The sequence below is a fragment of the Hetaerina americana genome, unplaced genomic scaffold (genome assembly GCF_022747635.1).
Source record: "Hetaerina americana unplaced genomic scaffold, ioHetAmer1.1.p SCAF_1, whole genome shotgun sequence".
Lineage (NCBI taxonomy): Eukaryota > Metazoa > Arthropoda > Insecta > Odonata > Calopterygidae > Hetaerina > Hetaerina americana.
The window spans coordinates 9976496-9995734 of record NW_027286069.1 but is presented as its reverse complement, the minus strand read 5'-3'; the positions used below and the strand labels follow the sequence as shown (position 1 = coordinate 9995734).

Sequence of the window (19239 nt, the reverse complement as noted above, 5' to 3'; positions counted from 1 at the left end):
TCCCACGTAAATCGCTAATTTGGGTAAAAATACCATCACCAAGGTGCTGGTGCGGATGCTCATGGATCGATAGATTAATGCTGTTTATTCCCCAGGGGTGCACCAACAGCACAGCAACCAACCGGGAGTTTGATTTCTATAGGTGAGGGAAGACCTCACTCCGAACAAATCCATAGGGCGTGTAAAATTCACACGTCCCCCAATGGAAAGGGGGTCACTTCATTTCGCCATGCCACCATTCGGTTTCTCATAGGTTTTAAGTAACTTGTAAATCGTACCGTTAGGATTGTCAGGTGGTTATCTGTCCAAAAGACACCCGATCCGTAGCTGAACGGCACATGACTAACACGAGCCGACACTCATGAATGTTAGTTCAAATTTAAGTTCTTAATTTCAGATAGAAGTGTTCATTTATATTTCTTTACGTCTTGGATTAAGTTCCAGGTCATCGACTTCTTCTTCTTTTCCAAAGCTGTGGCATTTTTCTCAACTAATGGAATTCTCCTTTTAACATCCAATTTTGCCCATTTTCACAGTTTCATCCATAGCATTTCCTAAATAGGTGAACAGTTCTACCCATTCTAGTTTATTCCCCAATTTGTCTAACATACGTATAATATACCATAAGAACCTGTTTACCTTTGTTTCCTTATTACTTTCATCTCTAGGTGTGGTGTCACATAGGAAATCTAAGTGGAGCACAAACTTGACTCTCCTGTATCCTGTTAAATGCGATTGACTATGAAATTGAAAAGAAAAGGCCATGAGGAATGAGTGCAATGGCTCAAGTGAACTTCCAATCTAATAATTATATCGTTGTTGCGTATTTTTAAGGGTTTGTTACAGAGGTATTCATACGAATGATTTTTACGCAAGCCATTTTGAAATAATTTGATCTAATATAGTCGATTAAGTAAAAGTTAATACTCCACTATCAATTTTGATTACCTTTCCCACAAATTCCAGTTTGGAAAAGAGTAGGTAAAGTCAAATAGAGCCAAAGAGGTGATATGGTTTATGCAATCATTGCAAAGATACGGATTGATATAACTTGGAACTAAATGAGTACTTATGAAATGGGTGATCTCTGTTATCACAATGACTTGTTTTTCTCATTTTTCCTTGAGATTGTATTTTGGTGATGTATTAGATGAGAGAGGAGATGAATGAACACGACAAATCGGCAGTAATTACTTGAGTACGTGATCATCGGCACGCCGATAACCTCGATGTTTGAGTGATATAGCTTTTATCATGATATCTAGTTCCTGCGAACATATTCCGACAGCGGGACGAAATTCATCGAGTGACTGGACACACATTGGAAAAACCCAAAAAAACTCAAACAAATTATAAGTTTACGGTACAGATTGCTGAGCATAAAATACTTGCCACTTTTAACTTCTATTCGCAATAGAATGTATGCACGTTGCCCTACATGCCACCCTGCTGTTAGCATTAAGTAAATTACAAAAGGAAAAGTTAATTAGAACTGTTATTATGAAAATAATAATTAATATTCGACGGTTTTACGTAAAACATCTTTAAAGCAATAAACTTGATAATAGTTGAAGTGTTAATGCTATCATTAACACTACATGATTTTGGCTAAAAGAATTCATTTTATCCTTATTGGGTGGATAGTGACCCACATTTTCAAAATAATCTGTCAAGGGATGAATTTAATTTATAAATACTTTTTCTTTGTCGAATTGAAACCAATATTATTGTGAAAATTTTTGCTTTTTCATTTGGAGTTAGGCAGGGTTGTCCATTATTTTCTGTGTTGTTCAACTTGCATGTGGAGGAAATTGTTAAAGAGGTATGGGAAGAACTGGAGGTAGGAATGAAAGTCGGCGGGAATTCGTAAAATCAGTTGGGTTTGCTGATGAACAAAGTTTAGTTTGTCAGCCAGCCAAGGGATTGCAAGCATTGCTGAGTGGATTGGAAATTCGGTGTGACAGATATGGAATGAGAATCAATATTAATAAAACAAAGATTATGCAATTTTCCAGAAAGAGGAAAGCTAAGCTTAGCATTAAAATAGGAGGGCAAAAACTAGAGCATGAGGAACAATTTACATACCTCGGAAGTGTTTTGGACCAAAATGGCCAAAGTAGTAGGGACGTAAGGAGAAGAATTGCACGAGGCAAAGAGGCTTTCATAAGGAAGAGGGAATTGATGACAGGGACGTTGAGTAAGGATGTTAAGAAAAGAAAACTTTGATGGAGCGTAGGTATGTACGGCGCGCAAACATGATCACAGAAGCATGATGACAGGCGTAGATTGGAGGCTTTTGAAGTGTGATTGTGGAGAGGGTGAAGTGGACAGAAAGAAAACAAATGAGGTGGTGCTAGTAATGGTTGGGAGAAGAGAGGGAATTGCGGGGAGAAATTCTAAGGAGACAGAAAAAATTGATGCAAAGCATATTGAGTGGCAATGGGATGTTGAAGACTGTGATAGAGGGGAGACTGATGGGCGAACGGGGAAAGGGCAGGAATAGAATAGGGATATTGGACGAAATGAAGGCAGGAAGGAAAAATAATGCACTGAGTATCTCTATAATTTTAATTTATCTAATTTTCTATTCCCTAACTCTGAATGTGAATGACCTCACCTGGCTCCTTACAACTGGAAAGTGGTATTAGAACGAAGGTCTAATGCGTCCATTAGCGTACTAACTAGCTACTTTAAATGAATGATCTTACTAATAAAGTTACCTACCGTTCAAATTTTTTATCGTGCAATACTTCCCAGTATAGGATGTGAATTTCATCTTTCGTATCGTTATTATCAATCTGCTTTCGCTTTCTCGGTGCGAATTCTTTACTTCAAGTTTCTCAAGGCTGTCGTTTATCGGTTTACAAAGGACCCGGTGAGAATTGCTCCATTTGCCTAATTCGTGTGCTCATACTCGCAGCTGGGTTCCCTATTTACTGTAGTACCAAATTTCTCTGGAATGGTTTGATTCCTTCTTCAAATTCTTTCGTGGTACCGTCTGCATTATATTTTCTAGACCAAACTTATGACAGTATGAAAATTGAAACAAACTCAGGATTAACTAAAGGCTCGAGCTTTGGCCCGAAATACCGAGCATTAATTGTTTCGTCGATGAGATCTAGTGGCGCATAGCATGAGATCAAATTTAATATTGAAATACCATTTCGACTGGATTGTTTCGAGTAGTGTGCCAAAAGTTTTCATAAAAACACTCGAATTGCAAATTTATCAATGAAAAAGAAGAAAGAAATTACTTTAGACGATTGAAGGTTTTTGAGTAATTTTTGCCTTTGTTATTTCTCATGCCATCTCTCGGGAAAAGTTATGATTGTCTAGCACGGAAAAATAAGTAAGGAGAAGGCCAACGGCTAGTTGTGCGTTATTGTACTCGGTGGTATGTGGCGCAAATCTGTGATATATCCTAAATGGATTACAAATCTGATTCTGGATTAGAATTAGCGAATTTTAGATCTGGCTGGAATGACATGTCTTCTCCCTGATTAACGGGAGTTTTTCCTTGACTCATTCACGACGCACGATCAGAATAACGCATTAGCTATTTGGTTGTTATGGGAATGTCTAATGAAGGAGGAAATAAAAGGAATATAAGTTAGACTTGTTTTGTTCATTTTTTATTGGTTGTTTGAGGTGTAACTTCATGGAATCGATTCAATTTATTCTGAAAAATTATAACTTTGCAATTCCTTAGAAATTTTATTCAGACGCAACCCGGGTTTCGACGCTCAACGTCATCATCATATAAAGATGGATGTCTGTTAGAGTCGCTACCTGATAATGACCTTGGATGTCGAAACCTGGCTCGTGTCTAAATAAAATATATGTGGAATTACAAAGTTATATTTTTTGATTGTTCATTTTTTTATTTTTTCCATATTCAGGCAATTACATGAATCTTTTCCACGCAAACCGACAGCACCTCATCTCAAACATTAAGTCCACCCCCAACACTACGTCTCTCTCTGCTCCAACGGCAAGGGAGAGCTTCTCTTCGCCTCTCTTCCTTCTACTTCGTCTTCCTGGTTGCCGCACTCGTCTTTAGCAATCTGAAGAAGCTCGGCGAAGGCTGTGCATGGTTCTCCGTACAGAATGGAACCGTTGCTTGACGAAATTCAGCGCACGACGAATGAGAGCGATGCCTTCGCAGGAGTAGAAGACAGGGAGTTCACCTAAAATTACTCCGCGGAGACCAGTCCGAGAAGCAGGAAGCTAGAGATCACATCTAGAGCGATTATCAAGATTCAAAATGGTGGACGTCATTCGGGGAGAACTTGAAATTGCTTGGGCTCGGCAAAGTGGAGCCCTTCTTCCATCAGGTTGGTCCCTGCGACTCATCGGGTTCGCTGTTGTGGCTTGACTACGATTCTGTCTACATTGGCACCGCGGCTGGAAGGAGTGAAGATGACAGCGGATAAACACGGGTGTGAACGTCACGCATATGGGATGGGACGACCCTTAATTTACTTTTGGGCGAAAATCAGCCAAGGAGGAGAGGAAAAAAGTCTCAGTGTCAGCGGTACCACTGATCGTTGCAAAACTCCTAAGGGAAGGGGCGCTAGAAATTTGGTAATAGGTTTTGGAAACTCATTACCTGTGAGATTGCGAGGAGGCGACAAAGTACGTATTTATCGGAAATCAAGAGCCCTATGCCGTATTTATTTAAAAGAAAAAGTTAAAATCCAAAATATTGTCGAGTTGCGTAGTTTCAGCCGTGATGTGGTAGAATTCGAACATTTTAATGACGAAATCATAACACTGTTCCATTAGATAATGATTTATTACCCGAATGGCTTCGATGCACCATAGCATCTTCAGGAAAATGGTCGTGTAATAAAACATTATCTAATAGAAAAGTGTTATAATTTGGTCATTACTAAAATATTGTCATGACGCCGTCTCTTATATTTGTTTAATAAATATTAATACTTCATGGATAATTGAAAGCTTAGGTATTTATAATATTTTCTTCACAGGGACTGCCATTAACATTATACTCTACCGTATAATCGAAATCATTATCTAATATTTTAGAATATCGAATACCAATTAATAGTTATATCCATAGCCGGAATATTTCCTGGGCTCTAGATTGAATTCAAGTTGAAACTACTGTTTTTTTCAATGCTTGTTTCATTACTCTATTGAAAGAATTTTGCACGGTGCTTTGTGAGCAAACAATTCTCTTTATCATTCGCTCGGATATGTCCGAAGCACACAATACATCGAGATAACGATGAGCCATTGCGACTTGTGATCAGATTTCCCGGGAGTCGATTCACCATGGTTTGCACGCCCCCTCCCGGGAGCGTGACGTGTGACATCCTGACTAACCCAGCTGGCTATAATGCCAGCCACAATGTATTCGTGCCAATGACTATTAATGCAATCTTAATGAATCTGGAATGAAACACATTTCCATCCCAGCTGCTGCCACTTGGAAAAGAGTTCACCGAATTTAGTTTTACATAGCTCGCCCAATTTTCCGTACTCGATCGTACATATACACATGTTGAGGGACCTTACCTGTTCTGTTCCCCAAAAAGAGACCCATCACCTCTCCGGCAGAACTCAGTAGCTCCCTTCACTCGAAACTCCTACTCTCCTCTTGACTGTAAACACCAGCCGGACATAAAACATTTAATTTCTCCTCCACCTGACACCTTGACCACCTGACTCCTCTCAATGAAATTCCGTCGCAGATGCGTGATATATGACCATTCGATTTGATGATCACTTTATCCTGGTTTCTCTCCACTCTTTGGAAATATCTCTCCGGATAGAAAGTGAAAAATGACTTCGTTTCGTCGACACATCTTCCATATCTGTTCGGAGTCAACAGCCTTTTTCGAAGTTATTCATTCAATCTACTGGCCATGAAATATTGCTCTTCCTTTCCACAAACTGCACACTTCAGGGATGTCACTCTCCACCGGCCAAGCTCTTATAGACGATGTCGAAATCAAGCCAAAAAACTTCCTCCCCCCAAATGATTCACCAAGCTCAGTGTGCACAAGGATCTGATTACCACTGGGCGTCAGTCAGGCATATCATGTCTCTAGATCAGATCCTATTCGACCTCCATTCCTCGACCTACCGGTCTCACCCGAGCAGAGGCAGGGGCCTCCATCATGGCACCGTGAATAGTGCGGGCCGCCGTCCCCACGGGCCGTGCGCTGATCCCCCTCAAGCCTCGGCTCCGTCCCGTACGGAGAGCCAGGCATCGTCTTCGCCCAGCTGCTGCTGTTCCATAAAGACGGGTACAGCATCAAGGAAGACGGAGTAGAAGGGAGAGAGGCGAAAATACCGCCTCCCTGTCTCTATGGACACTAGCAGGGCATGGGGCTGGGAAAGGGAGAGACAGTTGTCGATAGATATGTATAATAGATATGTTAGATTCCTCAATTTGAGATTTTTTTAATGCTTGCAAAATTTCGGAAGATTTGATTACCTGATTCTCCTTCTCATTGTGATGCGAGTGCTACATCGGGGAGACGGAATGTGAGAAGGCGAAGGAGCACCCTTATCGCTAATGGAACTGGAATTGTCGGCCATGGTGCTGGAAGAGAAAGAGATATTCTCACAGCGAAGTTTCTTTTATTTATAAATACAGGTATCATGAGTGTGGTTCTAACCAGAGCTGAGGTAGTCTATTGATATTCCAAAACATATTATGAAGTCATACCTTCGATTTGGCAAAAACTACAAGATTATTGTGTTTTCCTGAAGTATAAATGAACGAATTCAATTGTGTAACTAACGATAAACAATGCATATTTGCCAAAAATAATATGAGGTTTCAGATCTTGCGATAGAGACCATGCTTTATTTTCGAGATATTTACTATGGATAATATACTCTCGCGAATGGTGTCAAAAGTACAATGGAATTGTAAATAATTTACAGATGAAAATGTTTTAGAAGTAAGAAGACTGTGGGAAATTTATTTATTCATGAAGTGGGCTTTAGGAAGACTGTGGGAATTTTATTTAAAAATTAAGCGGGGCTGCCTTAGAAGTGATCGGATCGGTTGAGTATCTTGAAGAAATGTAAACCACAGTTTAGCATGAGGTGCACACGTGCGCGGAGGAAGTGGATAGGCTGATAAAAAAAAATTATTTTCGAAGTACAATTATAAAAGATTCAGCGGTAATTAAACATTTGGCTATATTACTCTCGCTGGACGGCGTTGAGAGGCTACGTCTGCTATTTTTGGACCATTTCGAGAAAAAATTTCATATCGTGAGAGTGAGATACTTCAATGTAGGGCGGCCAGCGATTCGTGACGAAAAGGCGAAAATTAAGAATGACACTAAAATACTTTTCTGGTTAAAGAGCCACTCGAGAACAAATTCGGATGATTGATTGATCAAGAAACGAAGCACAAATGAAAATACATGGCAGACGGATTCAAATATAGAACGAAACCATTCTATTTTATTTCAAAATTGATTTACCAAAGAGAGTGTGAATGTGGATCCCTCAAACTGATTTCTCTCACTTTTTCTTCGTTTGACTCATTTAGATGAAGGATATATCCAAATTGCTGGGATCTTTCCTAAGAATTGTCTTTCAAATTCATAAATATCCTTACAGTTGCTGAAATATCACCCATATAAATTCATATACACACTATGATAATTTATTTTGGCAGTTTGTCGTCAATATATATGTACCATTGGAAATTAAAAGGGTATCAGAAAGAGAGATAAAAATGTAACCACTGTTTCACTATGCATTAATTCATGTGAATTTTATGATAAAACTAAATCTTAGATGATGAAGCCTCAGTATTGGTTCTGCTGTCTTACAGTTGATGATAATTAGCAAACCAATTCTGTACGAATGCCTTAGTGCTTGGTAGTGAAATATACCTACTTCAAGTGCAGTCTAGTTACGCGTCAATTAAGTCGATAACTTCTTTGTGCCGAAGATATTAGGCATCATGAGACAATTCAGTCTCTCGTATCTTTCATTAATTTAGTGCTAGAAACCAACAGATTAATTCGTTTTTGCAACTGGAATTACCCAATTGACATGTAAACAATAAGATATAAATTTGATGCTTTGCACAATATACTAAACGAATAAAAATACTAATCCTTCTTTATTAATCAGACCATGCCGAAATTTATGTGGTGGCTAATTTAACAGCAGCTGGTTTGTTAAAAATACATGGCGCTACGACTACTGCAAAATCAATAACTGCCTACAGTGGTACCTACGCCGCTGCTGCGTAGTAGTACCTACGCAACAGTGGCGGCCTACCAGTAGCAGCTCTCTGCGTGAAGCCAACCTCCACCTAACTCAGGAGTGATTCATTAGACTTGTTAGCATATTTAGCGTCACATTTCTATTTTGTGTAAGTGTAGCATACGTCAAAGAAATAAAAATACGACTTATCCCAATTGAAGATGATGCAAATCTTTCTGCACTGTTTTTGGTGAGATATTCACGCAGTAACAAAGATATTATATTATGATTTTCTCTCAGCAACTTAATAATTTAAAAATAGCCCGAATTACCTCTGATTAATTGATGGTTTCCTGCGTAACTTTATGGAATCGATTCATATTGGAAATGAAAAAAATAGTAACTTAGTGATTCCACTGAAAATTTATTACGATACGACCCGGGTTTAGACGTTCAACGCCATTTCCAGGTCCCTGAAGTTTTTGAACGTCGAAACCCGGGTCGTATCATAATATTTTTCAGTGGAATCATAAAGTTACTATTTTCTCATTTCCGGCCTCTGATTATACCAAAGATGCTCTGCTCTGAACTGATTTGCGCCGCGCTGCGGATCGGAATCTCTTTTATCGATGCTCTTTATGCAATTTAAATTTCTTATTTTTTCTTAAACTGTGTGAAAGCAAATCGCTATCCCATCGCAAAATTTTCTATTGCAATTAAATTTCAATTCTGTTGACCTGATGATGACGTTCAACGTCGAAACCTGGGTCATATTTAAAAAAAAATAAAGTGTGTGGAATTACAAAGTAAATTATTTCATTTAATTTCAGTATATTATGCAAAATCCATAAATTTACGCCTGAGACAACAATTTTTTTTAACCAAAAAAGAATTCAATTCTGTTGTTTCACCTGAAGTTCTACGAAGCCATTGAATATCTTGCCAACCTCTGATATCAATTTACTCTCGTAAGTTTGAGGGCTATTTTTTCAACAGTACTTAAAATACTAGTTGTGCACACATTTGAAATTAATTTTGAAAAAAAAACCAACAGAAATTTCTTAGAAATGATGCACTTTTCTAAAAGAGCTTACTTCGGAAGATTATATTAATTCCTTAGCACTCACGATTTAGTTACCGTGAAGGAAAAGTGCGAGTCTTTGATGAGGAAACGTCCGTGGCGACCCTCGAGCCGAGGCAAGAAGCACACTCTTTGATGCGATCAGCGAGAAGGAAATCGGTTTATATAGGCGAGTCGCCGTATTTGTTTACATTAGATAACCTTGAAGAGATTTACAGTAACCGCCGAGCGTTCCCGTCGCTCTGTCCCCTTATTTCCCCCTCCCCCAGCTCCCCGCCCCACCGCTACGATATTTTTTTTTTTACGTTTCCATGTTCAGGGAATTGAAAACAAACAAATTGAGAAAGAGTTTAAACAAAAGTTCACCGTTTTCCAACTCTTTCCTCTGGTTTTACCTCCACTGGCACTACGCCACCTTGCAACCGAAGGCGACAATTTTGACCCGGTGTGATACGCGAGCCTAATTATACCAGCCGTTCCTCGCAGTGAGTGCTTAACAGATTTACGTGAAAATTACGTAAAACTACGGACATTTGAGAATTGATTTTTTTACGATAAGATAATCGACCCGGTCGAAAAACTTCCCAAAATAAATTCAAGAAGAATATCATGGAAAGCACTCGCCAAATTATTCGTTTTAGACGAGATATTTGATTAGAGCTTTCCGGATATTAATTATCGCACTATCCCAGGAAGTTACAGGAGGCGATTCCACATTGGGCGTGCGTGAACCACTTCACTTGTCACTGTATAGTTTGTAACATCTTAGAATTTGTACATTACAAATGGCGGTTGGTGGTAGTTGCATGCATCATTCCATGAAATACGCAATTTATTATTTACCTGCTTGTATATCTACGCATGTGAAGCGAGTTTCCCGTACAATTAGACATCTTATGGGATATTTTCTTTTAAAAATCATCACCCGAATATACTTAATCATTTAATATTGGCCCTTTGTCGTTCACGACAAAAATGGAAGTTCTAATCTGCTCTCTCCCTTCTCTCTCCCTTCTTACCTTCAAGGCTGTTCACATCTTAGTATGATGAGATTTGCAATATGTGTAAGTTTTGGACATCTTTAGAAAGGAAGCTGCTTCAGTCATTTCTCTTAAGAATTTCGGACACTGGTCTGACATTTAGGCTCGTTGCTGAGAGATATCCTTCGTCTTGAAAGTCTTTTCGACCACCTTTTCATTCATCCTCAACTTACTCCGTCTGCTCCTTCCTCTCAAACCATTTACTCAATCGTGATGTGTGCAAAGTAAATGTTACACAAATTTGCCGAGTTTTCAAAAGGATTTTTTTTTAATTCTATAAAGCCATCTGTCAATCTCGAGTAATCTCTAGTCAAACAAATACCTCAAATAAACCTGCGGCAAGAGGACTGATAAAAAAATTGCGGGTGATGTCTGAGTTCACAGCGATATAATGGGATAGCATTCACTTGTAAGCTTCTCCGTAACTTACTGATAACATTCAAGTCATTCTTTTACAAATAATTAAATTGCGTCTAGTCTTCGCTGGTACAATTTTCATGTAGTTCTGTAATTAATTGACGCCTAATGGAAAAATTCGATAATATAATTTTACATAAGAGTGAAATTTTAGAGCCACGACGTGTTTTAAAAGTCCATGAAACGCGTTTCACATGACCAGTAATCTTCGTAAATACCAAATTCATTACCGGATTAATTTATGCATGTTGTATACAATTCGCTCTCCCTCGTGCAGTGGAAAAATCATTATGAACAAACTATAGAACATTTAGCATGTAGGTTTTGATATGTTAGTGAAGATCTGACCTGGTGTTGAGCCCTAATACCTTATTGGAATTTGAGCTTTTATTCTTTTTAGAATAGGAGTAGTTCCCTCCTAAATATCTATTGCATCAAGAATACCGAAATAAAATCGTAGAAGGTTTTAAATTTTTAAACGTTACCCATACTAGCGACCTCTCCTGGGTGAAATATGAAAGGGGAAAAGCTAATTGGACAAGCTAATAAAAATTGGGATTTATTAGAAAATGTTGGGCAAATCTGATGGAAGGGTAAAGAGAAATATTATCTTTCGATCTTTAGGTCTCAATTAGAATATGCTGCAGGTATATGAGATACCATCCGAAAATAGGAAAGGCAGCCGTGAATGCGGGATAAAGTAACACTAAGGATGATAAACAACACGATGGAGAATAGAGCAAATGGTTACTAGGGAGAAGATCAATTTGGGTTTAGGAAGGGGATGGGTGGTATCCGCATTAGGTAACGATGCAACAGCAGTAATAAAAAAGAGTAAGGAGCATGGAATATAAGAGACAGAGCAGAGAAGGAGAGTGAGAGAGGGATGCACGCGATCACCTGTTATTTTCGATATACATGAGGGGGTGAAGTTTTCGAAAGGATCGGATGGGCTGGCGGCAGAAGTGAAAGTAGGTGAGGAATCCATGAAATAAGTTAGATTTACCAATTATCAAGCTTTAGTTGGCCAGCCTGTCAAGCGGTTACAACCATTAAAGATCACCATAGATACCGAGTATAATAAGTATCGTATGAGAATCAATGCAAGCAAAACAACGGAGAGATCTTCAAGAAGGAAGAAAGCAAAGCTTAACATTTAAGTTGGAGGAATAAAACTAGAGGAGGTGTATCTAATGAGTATTTTGAATAAAGATGGTCGGGAGTTGAACAAATGGACGTTGACTAAAGATATTTAAGAAATATTTGTTTATACATTGATATGGAGCACGGTTTTGTACGGTGTGAAAGCATGGTCGTTGAAGCAGGATGACAGGCGTACGGGAATGTATATTGGAAGCTTTTGTGATGTGGGGCTGGAGATGGATTATCCTATTCCCAGAGTTTCGGTTTTTCCCACTCCCCCCCTCCCAGCACGAGGAGACACCCTGGTCTCCCAACCCCCACTATTTAATATGTAAAAAAGGACTCTGTCCAGGGAGAGTTTCACTTGAAAATGATGTGGCGCATCGAAAATAGTCAGGAATAAATCTTAATTAAGTGGAAAATTGTAATAGTCTTCGTCTCTGTTATTATACTTATATTCATATATTTTTTAGAAATACTGGGTATATAGCTTGCAGGTCCTCTCGCATTACTTAAACTACTGCGATGTAATCTGCAAACTGAAGAATAATATGTTCTTCGCCATACACCTTAATTCTAATGATGGCCAATTTTGGTGCTTCTTTTATTGCCTCTTCCAGACACATTAAATAGTGATGGTGAAATATTGCATCCTTGTCTAAGTTCTGTTTATTTTGGTTTCTATTTTCCTTCCGTTTATCATTTGCATGGTCGTCACGTGATTTTTAAAGAGGTGGTGGGTTAAAATAGAAGTTCCTCCCTTCCCACTTTCTCTTCTGTCATTGTAATTCATTCCAAGCGCTTCTGGGTATCTTGAACATCTTGTTCCATTCGACGCTGAGTATTGCCTCTCTTGCTCCTCAGTTTTCCTAGATCCAAATTAGTTTTCTATGAGGTTTTTTTTCCATATTTTTTCTATTCATGGGATAATTATCCGAGTAATTATTTTTGTTTCGGGAGACATCAGGCTCAATGTTCTCTGTTATTTGCATTTATCCTTTCCTAGTTTCTTCGATATTGTAGTCATTACCCTCTACTCGAAGACCTCGGGTATTTTCCGCTACCGTAGCTATCTTTGACTATTCCAACGAGGATATCCTTATTTTTGACCCCAAGTGTCTCAGTTATTTCTACGTTTATTTTGTCAACTTCACGTGCCTTACTGTCCTTCAGATCTTTCTTGGTTCTGTCGAATTCACATATCAGTAATTCTGGGCCCCGTTTGTCCCCTTCCATGAAGATTTCTACTTTAAAAAAGCCTCCTTCAAGTGTTTGGTGCATTTGGTAGAGTACTTAAGTGTATTCCTTCCATCTCTTCTCCATACTTTTATCTTCCAATTGTATCTTTGCATTTGATTCTCGGCCGTTGTGGGATTTTGGTTTTTCTTTCTCCGAATGGTCTCTTCGTCTGTTTATATGCAGTAATGCTGTCTCCTTCGGTATAGTGTCATTGATTTCCTCACAGCGGCTTTCTATCCACTCTTACTTGGCCTTCTTGCACTCTCATATGGCTTGGTTTCGTAGCTCTTATAAAGGATTTCCTCAGTTTAATTTCTTCGATTCTTGTATTTTCTTCTTGCCTCTAAGAAGTCTCTTATTCGAGCTGTTATTCAAGGCTGCTTTGAATTCTTTGCCTAACTCACGAATTACTCATCTGTTTCTGCGATATTCTTTATTTCCTTCCATTGTCTTTCTATGCAAGTCCCATTTATTCCTTCTATTTTTCCTTCAATGGTCGTCGCGTTGAATTACTTTCTTTTCCTCCAGTATCTTTTGTATCATCTCGCTTCATGTGTTTCTTTCCTCGTCTTCTTTAGTCGCAATTTTTCCATGATGGACATAATGCCGATGACCACCAGGCTATGATCAACCTTTATATCTGCGCCAGGGTAACTCTTATATTTACTTGGTTCTTGCATATCGTTCGGATAAGAACGTAGTCGATTTTCTTATCTTGATCTTTCACCCGACACCTTCCATCATGTGTATTATATTTTCCGATGTTGCCCAAAGAGGGTGTTTGCTGCTAACGTACTTTTTTCGTTACAGAATTCTACTTGTCTTTCTCTTTCTGATTTCATTTTCCCAATCCAAACTGTCCGACACTGCTTCCTCTCGTTCACTTCAGACCAGTATCCAGTTTCGCATCAGAATAAGGTTCTCTTTCCCTTGTCTTTCTCCTAGAGCCTCTTTCAGTTGCCCGTATACTTCTTCATTTTCTTATTCTGAATGGCTGGACGCTGGCATATACGCCGGCACTAGCGTTGGGCCCATAGGTGTTCCGTCCTAATTTATCGTCAGAATTCTCCGTTGTATCGCATGTACGATTTGACTCTTCTTGACCGTTTCCCTTTGAGTATAATGCCTACTAGAGCAATATTCTGCTCGGCTCGTGAATGTATCACCCTATTGTACGCGTCACCCCTGAAGTCGCCGGCCCCGGCTCACTTCATCTCGCTCACTCCCAGGACGTCTACCTCCATCCCCATGGTTTGTCCATCTCTATCAAAGCATTTTCCAACTTCCCGCACACTCTTTATGGCCTAACGTCCCATATCCTTAATTGCTTTTGTTCACCTTGACTGCTGCTCCCCTCCCAATAGTCCCCGCCTGGAGATCCTATTGGGGTACTATTTTACCTACGGATTACTTTGCCGGGAGGAATGCTATCACATCAAACTTGCATGCAACACTATTATCTTTGGGGAGCAGAACGCACGGGTACTACTCCGTCCAATAAATACGCGAACTGAGGCCATAAAAACTTCATTTTGCAAAATTTAGTCTTTAGTCTAGATTTGGTATAAAAGTGGTGATTATTTATGCGGAGGGAGAGTGAAGTTTTGCATACTCCAGTATATAAGGTGGGGCAGATGAGGATGTAGGTAATAATTTTAGTCATGCAGCCGGTGGGAGAGCAGAGTGAACAGGTCGCGTAAGAGACTCAGGAGGAGTGAGGGGACAGAATGGATGAGAGGGCGTGTATCACAGCAGGGGTGATTGCAAGGCGATGGAGAGTGGTGATGCGAAGAGGGTCAAACAACAGGTTGGGGGATTTTAAGAGACATATTTTTTAGGTTTGCTGGCCGTTCGAACGGAAAGGATGTGAATTGGGGTAATTGGGAGGAGATGGATTCACAAGTTTTTAACATTGGATATAAATCTGTCAACATACATTTTTATTTATGTATTCCCGGGCAGTAGGTTATGCATAGATAAATTGTGTCGGATGTCCTACACTTTGGCAGTGGGGTGTAGTTAATGGAAGGAGGGGGAATTTTCTTTCACGCATACGAAATGTTCCGGATATCCCACGTTTAAATAGCGCTACTTAAACTTGGATATCCGGAACAGCTCTTATGGGAGAAAATCTTTCATTCTTTCCGCTAACTTCACTAAACATATTCTACAAAACCCATAACTTTTTAATATTTTAAATAATTAGTGGAAACCGCATATCTATAACCCTTGGGCCACAATTTAAGATGGCGCGCGCAGATGCAGGTCAGGCCGGCTTCCTCCCGAGAGTGGCGTCGTCCTCGAGGTGGTTGCTCGCACACCTCGGAATCCGTCCTCGGAAGTATTTCCCAATGCACAGAGTGTTTTATCATTGCATATGTACTTCATATAGATCTTTTTCCTGAAACGCGACTATGCGATTGCTCCTGTATTTAAAGGTGGATAAAGAGGGTAAATTTTTCAGCACAAAAAATGGAAAATCCGACGGATGACCTTGTGGTAGCCATATTAACTTGTTTCTCTTGTTGCAATAAAATTCATTCTCGCTATCTCCTCCAATCTCTAATTTTCACGTAACATATTGAAGTAATTCATTTTACTTTAAACGTCACCTCAAATCAAATCATGAGTATGCAGCAAAGCAATTATTTACTCTTGTTTCAATTTATTTTGCTTTTACTTCAATTTAGATGAAGAACAAGTTTTCGAAGAAGCATAGTCTAATGTGACAGCAAAAGGACTTAGATGAGTATGTCCCACCTGGCTTCATACGCAGACATAAAGTTAGTGGTATGATTCATGAAGTGAATGGGAACACTGAAATACCTGTAAGTGCCAAATACCTGTACGTTATGGGAAGATGATCTATCGTGTCATTATGAGCGTCTTTTCCCAAAAAAATCCTGAAAACTGCATACCTCCTATTCACACTCTTATGCGACCGAAAATTTGATCTCTCCTTCTAAGTTGAATATCGCCGAAGTCCAATAGACGTTTTAAAATTTACGAAAATTCCAATATGGATTAGCTTTAACGCAGGTCTGTCTCTAGCCTAAGTGTGTGTTATTAACTGACGCAAATCCAAGTGACTTCTGAACTGTCTATCTACATCTAAATAACACCCTGCAAGCAACCGGGAAGATGTGTGGCAGGGGGTGTATCCACATCAGACATGCAAAGCACACGAACAGACTAAGCCATGCATTATGCATTAGACGCACTATAGGGAAAATGTTCGACATACAATGATTTAGTAAACACTCACCGGACTCAAGGAAAAAGGACATTTTTCTAAAGTCCGATACAGAAGTTATTGAGTCCAAACTGTACACACTGCACAAAGGTCAAGAGGATTCCAGAGGTTGCGGGCAAGATTATCGTATCAAACAACAGTTACGTAAATGGGGTTTCACAACAGGTAAATTTTTCCATTATGAAACGACCTTCCAAATCTTGTGCTTCGTCTAGGATGTTCCCGCAGCTTTTGACTTTGTCCGTCCTTCATCCCTCTGACCTTAGCCGCGACGCCTCCTTATTACTCTCAATTGCCGGCGCCCAGAGCGGAACTCCGAGATGGAGGGATCGATTTTATTTACGACTTCCTGAAAAGTCGCAACTTTGATCCTCTGATCACTTCCTAAAGCCGTCAGCAAAGTATGAAATGCAAATCACTTTGAATGAAACAATTTCAAAATCAGAGACATTTTCTGCATTTTGCAAAAATTTGACGGAAAACCGTGACAGAGGTTTGGACACTCTCTAGGGAAAAATGCCAATTTACATCTATATACGTAGACTACCCAACTGTGGCATATGCTTCAAATTAACGAACGCGCTGATATCGAGATGTACACATAGTATAAATAATTAAGTACCGTAAGAGAATGTTATGACCTTATTCTTTGAATTAACGTAATCATGAATCTAGAGGGAGGCTAAGGAAGGGAATAAAATTAGGTAATGTACTCTATGGCTTTTGGCTCAACTTTGCGGAAGTTCATGTTCATCAAATAAAGAACACAATTACTTTTTCCACTGTTCTACATTTTGGCACTACTAGTTTCAGCGCTTACGAAAATACCAAAATAAAGAACAGTGGAAGAATACATTGCGTTCTTCATTTAATGATAATTACGTCACTTTAAAGCGGCGATGTTATTTTATGGAAAATAATGCTTACTATTCGTCGCCGTCGGAATTCCTACGGTTTAAATTGGAAATTTCACCGTTCATGAGTTGGCCCTTATTGGTGAACCTCCCCAAGTGCAATTTTTTCTGCCGCTCCTCGCCTTTCTCCCTCCTCCCCGTTCTTCATACTCTCTCCGTTCCCACCGCCCCTTCCATCCCTCTTCTCTTGCGACCCCCGTTATCCCGGAGACCTCCCCCCACATTCGCCACCACCCTGTATATCCGCCTGGGCCCACACCACCATGCACTCCCTTGCCCCTCCCCCACCCCATCGTCGCGATGCTCTCCTTTTCTCACGACCCCGGAATCAGGGGAGAGGGGGGGAATTGGGCCTACGGGGGGAGGGGGGTTGAGGAAAAGGGGGCGGGAGGAGAAAGGGGAAGTGTAGAGAACAGGCGGCCGAAAGAGCACGGGGTGGAAAGGTAGGGAGGCGGCAGGAAGGAAGGAAGGAAGACCGCTGGCCCCCACAGGCTGAGTGAGTGCTTCACCTGCGCCCTTCCCACTCGCCCTCCCCCCCCCACCCTCCCTTCTTGCTCTTCCCCCTCCCTCATGCCCTCTCTTCCACGAAATAATCTCTTTCCTCTCCTCCCTCCACGCCTCCTCCTTTCATTCCCAAAATAAACCGAATGTCTGCGAGGGTCTTAGTGACTCCTCTCTCACTCTCTTTCGCTCTAACCCTCTCGCTCTCGTTACGATTGTGTGAATGCATGCAGTACACACGTATCCGCGACTGACAATGAGTCCCCAAATGCGAGTGTGTGAGCCCGCTTGCTCCGAAGGAAAGGACGCCCGCTATCTCTGTCTCCTCGATGAGAGAGCGGGCGTTCTCAGTTCGGTTCGCGCAATCGATGCATCGCGCCCCCCTCCCCCCACTCTCGGAGGCAAATTGAGGGTTTGGCCGCCGGATGGATTACGTGGGCGCGTCTAATTGTGGCGGGTATGAGCCAGCTGAGAGAACACGCGGAGTGGGTTGTGGGGGGAGGGACTGAGAATGTTTGAATAACCGATACTTCGAAGAGGTGTGCTTAATAATGCCACTGCGATACTTATTTGCACACAAGTTGCCGACGACGCCACTTTCAGGAAATTACCTCCTTCCCCGCGACGCGACCTCTTTTGCGTCGTTAATTTTCGTCGTTCATTGGCGGTTCGCCTCTTTTTTGTTTCTTCTTTCCTTTTATCGGGTTCCAGGAAGTCGACATATCACGTGTGGTATCACCGCCTATGAGAATTTTTCCGTTGTGCGAAAAATTTCCGGTTTTTTTAATATACACTAATGCACTCGAAGTTCTTAATGGGAAAGTATTGTCTCAATATTTGGGTCATAACTGATGAAAAGAAGTGGCGGTGCGTGCCAGGATGGGGGCTTTTACTGTTATCGTCTCGCTCGATTCCCTTGGAAGGAAGTCCGTTTCCAAAAAAGAAAGCAAATCCTTGTTTTTGAACATGTGTTCCTCAGATCCGTTTCCCTTCAAAGGGTAGCTTTTTATTGTTCATTTAGAGTATTTTTTTGGGAAAAAGAGTCTTTTATTTTTTAAATACAGCTAGAGGAATTATCTCAATAAAATTGAATGCAAGTGATATTGCAGATACAAGTTTGCTTGTACTCCAAATTTTTGCTCAGTCGGAAGGGTTTTTTTCTCAGATAATTCGTTATGGGTTTAGCACTCTATGCTATCCTCCATCGCTCATTCTTATATCCTTTATAAGATCATAATGTGTCATATTTTCAGTCACGAGAATAAAATTTCCCAACGTAATTTAATTCGTATGCAATTGCAGACCAGATATGATGGCATCCAATTCGATCGGTTGGCATTGCGTATATCCTCCTCGAAAACCAAACCAGGAATGCGCTCTACTTCATTACGAGTCAATTCAAATATCGTATTTGATCTTCGTGTCTCTAAGACATTTCGGATT

General features: G+C 40.3%; 1 long non-coding RNA gene across 1 annotated transcript; it reads right to left on the bottom strand.

The window, feature by feature from the left end:
* Positions 1 to 5028: 5028 nt before the first annotated feature.
* LOC139699880 (uncharacterized) lies at positions 5029 to 9410 on the bottom strand. Its single transcript, XR_011703630.1, has 3 exons — positions 9336 to 9410; positions 6467 to 6574; positions 5029 to 6360 (listed from the first exon to the last, which is right to left on the bottom strand). It is a non-coding gene; the product is annotated as an uncharacterized lncRNA (long non-coding RNA).
* Positions 9411 to 19239: the final 9829 nt, after the last annotated feature.